This window comes from Rattus rattus, unplaced genomic scaffold, assembly GCF_011064425.1.
Source record: "Rattus rattus isolate New Zealand unplaced genomic scaffold, Rrattus_CSIRO_v1 PGA_scaffold_80, whole genome shotgun sequence".
In the NCBI taxonomy this organism is placed as follows: domain Eukaryota; kingdom Metazoa; phylum Chordata; class Mammalia; order Rodentia; family Muridae; genus Rattus; species Rattus rattus.
Window position 1 is genome coordinate 41,223 of NW_022651197.1, and position 4,644 is coordinate 45,866.

The window sequence follows — 4,644 nt, forward strand, 5'->3', positions numbered from 1 at the left end:
GCCGGAACTAAGAAATTAGCAGTGATTAAGAAGAGACCAGCATCACTAAAGTGAAATCTTCTGGAAAGTGTTTCCTGGGAGCAAAGAGAAGCTGTGTTACAGAGGCAGCCACAGTTGGCAGCCGGACTTGGTAATGTGTAAGAGTCACCCAAATAGTACTGGTTTTGAAGGCATGAAGGGGTCATGAAGAACAGCTGAGGCTGGGCACTGTTGAGAGGCTAGGGAAGGCCACTGGTGAAGGTGCAGCCTCAGTTGCAGTTGATGGCCCAGGACTGAAGGGGGTCATACAAAGGAGTTGAGGCTTGGCACCTTGAAAGAGCCCTAGGAGAGGCTAGGTTGCAGCAGAAGACAGCAGTTTTTTGGAATGCCAGTACCATAAGATGACCAACAAGAACAGCAGTAGCAGTGGAGTACAGGCAGCTGGAGCCTAGAAGACAAGCTGTGTGCTACAAAGGGCAAAGCTGGAGATGTGACCAAAGCCCTTGGAGGAGCCCAGGAGATCGTGAGTGGATTCCAGACACTGGGCAGTTAGAGTTTGACTGCTTTTTTATTATACAGTCCATGAAGGCTTTTTATTTATGCTTTACATTTCTAGAAAAAGAATCCCAGGATTTTCCCTCCTGTATGTTTTCATCCTGCTAGTTCATGGTCCATGATGCCAGCTAAAAGTTGTCAGTACAATGAGACCAAACTGACACGGGACAGATTGTTCTACCATTTTTTCTAGGTCCTTGAGTTACACATCCAATCTAGGGCTAATCACACCACACTTATTCAACTACCTGCCTGTGAGATTCACAATGACTCTCCCAGCCTCTGTGATCATCAGTGATCTCAAATTACTAATGTAACCATGCTTCATCATCACAGTTGGAAACCAATCGATGACTTTTGGAACACGGCCTGATGAGAACCTGGCATTTGCCTCTTCTCTCAGCATTGTTGGTGTCTTAAGAGCATCTGCCAGGACATTCATGAGCACCATGGTGACAGCAGGAAGATGGCAGAAAATTGATTTTGCTTTGGATTGGGACTGTTCCCTGATATTTTTCCTCTTGAAGTATTTTAGTGAGTCCAGTAAAGAGACTTTTGAATTTAAAATTTTGAATTTTTTAAAATATTAGATATTTTAAAAGGAATTGAAATTTTACTATGTAAAGACTGTGGGACTTTTAAAGTTATTTAGATCTTGGGGATGAATAAAAAAGTAAGGGTTGAGATTAATAATAGTGATGTGTTTGTGTGTCAAGTTAACAAGGATCAATTGTATTGACTGGTTTGTGTGTCTACTTGACACAAGCTTTAGTTATCACAGAGAAAGGAGCCTCCTTTGGAAATACCCTACGAGATCTAGCTGTAAGGCATTTTCAATTTGTGATCAAGGGTGGGGCCCATTGTGAGGTGGTGCCATCTCTCTGGGCTCCGTAGTCCTGGGTTCTATAAACAAGCTGAGGGCTGGAGAGTTGGCTCAGGAGTTAAGAGCATGAGTGAGTGTTCTTCCAGAGGTCCTGAGTTCAATCCCCAGTAACCACATGGAAATTACATATGCTCATAACCATCTATAAAGGGCTCCTGTATTTATATAAATAAAATAAATGTATCTTTTAAAAAAAAAGAAAGAAAGAAAGCTGAGCAAGCCAGGGGAAGGAAGCCTCCATGGCTTCTGCATCAGCTCCTGCTTCCTGACCTGACTTCCTTTGGTGATGATCAACAATGTGGAAGTGTAAGCTGAATAAACCCTTTCCTCCCCAACTTGCTTCTTGATAATGATGTTTGTGCAGGAATAGAAACCCTGACTAAGACATTTCACGTAATATAAAGGAGAAAAAAGACTCCCACAAAGTTGTCCTCTGCCTTCCCACACATGCACTGTCATACTTGCCTCCAAAAACACATCTTGCACACACACTCACACAAATACTAATAATTATGATGATGATGAAATCAATAAGATAAAATTGTTTAAAATTTTTTAAAATCAACAATGCTAAACAAAATAGGTTATGAACATTGTATTAGTCAGGGTTCTCTGGACTCACAGAACTTGGGTAGTCTCTATATAATAAGGAATTTATTATGATGACTTACAGTCTGTAGTCAACTCCTAACAAAGGTCAGCTGTGATGGGAAAGTCCAAGGATCTAGTGGTTGCTCAGTCCCACAAGGCTAGTAGATTCAAACACATGTGCTGGCAAGTAAATGGCAGGTGAAAGAGAGGGAATTTTCCTTCTTCCAATATCATATGTTGGTCTCCAGGAAAGGTGTTGCCCATGCCTAAATCCACGACTTGTTCCAGGCTGACCTTGAACTCAAAGATCTCTTTGTCTTAGTCTCCTGGGATTATAGCCACTATGCCTCAAGATCTCCACGCCAAGATCCGGGTCAGAAACCTGTCTCCCACCCTCAAGATCTGGATCACAGCTGACAGCCTTGATTCTGGATTGTAGTTCATTTCAGATATAGTCAAGTTGATAACCAGGAATAGCCATTACAGACATGAAAAGGAAGTAACTATAAATGGCTTAAACCTCAACATAATGAAAAATAGATGCTGTTTTTTGGTCCCCCACCTCAAAGGCTCAGTATGGCGGCAGTCAGTCTTCAGTGTGACATTGTTCAGGTGATGAGATCTTTATGAGATTGAATCTTTTTCAGGTGGTTAGATTACTAGAGCTCAACCTTCAAAAGAGATCAATGTAGTTCTCCAAGGACTCTGATTAATCCCCTGCCAAAAAAGAATTAAAAAGTTGCAATTGTAAGAGCAAATATGGTCTCGGAGTCCCTCTTGCTTCCAGTCTTGACAAGTGATCCCTTCCATATTGCTCTCACCATTGTGACACCATCTACCATAAGACCCTCACCAGAATGGGAAGGCCCAATCTGGAACTTTACACCTTCATAACTAAGATAAATAGACCTTCTTCCTTTATAAATACCCAGCCTCTGGCGTTTTGTTAAATGTCTCCATTCTTTTGTGAAATCCTAAATGTTGTGCCATTTGCAACACCCTCCCCGACACACACACCACCTATGGGTCAGGATGTAAAGGTTTTTGATACTGATCCAATGCCTGTCTGCATACCACCATGTCCCCCACCACTGTGATGCTAATAAACTAAACACTGAAGCTGTAAGCAAGCCCCCAATTAAAGGCTTCCTTTTATAAGAGTTGTATTGGTCATGGAGAGCAATCAAGGAAGGTACCCAACGTTGACCAGTGGCTTCCATATGCACACATTCATGTGCACTTGCAGCCACCTGCACAAAAGATGCACAAAAGAGATGATGCAGAAAGAGCGCAATGTCTGGCATAAGCAAGAACATGTCTTTTGCATGTGCTCAAAGGACATGTGTGACAGCTTAGTGGCCATCATCCATAGGCAAGCACTCTACCATTGAGCTGTATCCCCAGCAAGCAGAAAGGTAGACCTCTGACTTTCCCAACTTGATTGTAAGGCTGTGTCTGCACTTCCTTGCAGTCACCAAGCTACTCCTTTACCTCAGAATATGTGTAAGAAATAAAAACCTCAGATACCCTTTTGCTATTGTTTTCTTTATTTCTCTCAATGGTTCTGATACTCAAGAATTAACAGATATTTTTTTTGTTGTTGATCTAAACAGAGCTCTCTGGCCCTGACTGCTCCTGGAAAATTCCGGTACAGTTCTAAATATACTAATCTATAATTGTGACTCAATTTGGTTTACATTTAGAAAGCTCAGTATATGCATTTTGCACTCTGCCTTGACTGATTCACCCCTAGACCTGTCGACAGAGCCATCCCACCCACGCATCACATTCCTGCCAGACAAAAAGCAAGCTATAAGTGGTAGCTGATACCCAGGGCAGTCCTCAGGGTTACTGGCTACTTTGGCTGATGCTGACCCTACCCTGTGCCATGAGCCTGGCTCTCTGTTCTTTGATTGATACCCCTGCCCTTTGGGTGATGATGGGTAATAATGATCATTGTTTTTTATTTTTTAATAGTGTTTGGGATGGCCGTTGGGAGTCTCAAGTAAATATTGTCATGAGAGCCTAGTAGGTCTTCAGGACTGTTCCTGCTTTAGTAGCCCTGACCCCACTGATCACTGGCTTACAGAGCACATAGGAGATGATCTAAGAACAAATGCAGGTGATGAACCTAAAGAGCAGTAAAGCCAGTGAAGGGCTCTGTAGCTGCAAAATTTTGGGGCACATTCTCACAAGCATCTCAAGGAAATCTAAGTGGTGTATTCAAATAACACTAGCTTGCTATAATCGTGACCCTATCGCTTTATCCTGAGAAGAATCCTGCAAAAAAAAGCTCCGATGCCATTTCTTTTCTGAACCAGCTTTCTCTGCCTTCAAATGGTGTCACTGTTCAAAATTGCCTTGCTGAGCTGATAATTTTCTCTTTTTTGCTGACCTTGGTTTGAATTGCAACCAAAGCGGGCTCTTAATTGATCCAGATTGAAGAAAAACCCTTGAATGATGAAATCTGGGCGCCAGGTCAGCTGTTAGGGAGATATTTTTGGTGAGAGAATTCAAATCAAGTCAAATAACAAGGCCTTAGAAAGTAGAAATGCAGAGACAAATAAGAAACCATGTGCATGTTTGCTACAACGATGACATTTTTGCATTGACTTCATGTATAGCTATGAGGTTCT

At 42.1% G+C, this 4,644-nt stretch overlaps 1 pseudogene; it reads right to left on the reverse strand.

The window, feature by feature from the left end:
- Positions 1-591: 591 nt before the first annotated feature.
- On the reverse strand, positions 592-985 carry LOC116889753 (annotated as a pseudogene).
- Between the last annotated feature and the right edge of the window lie 3,659 nt (positions 986-4,644).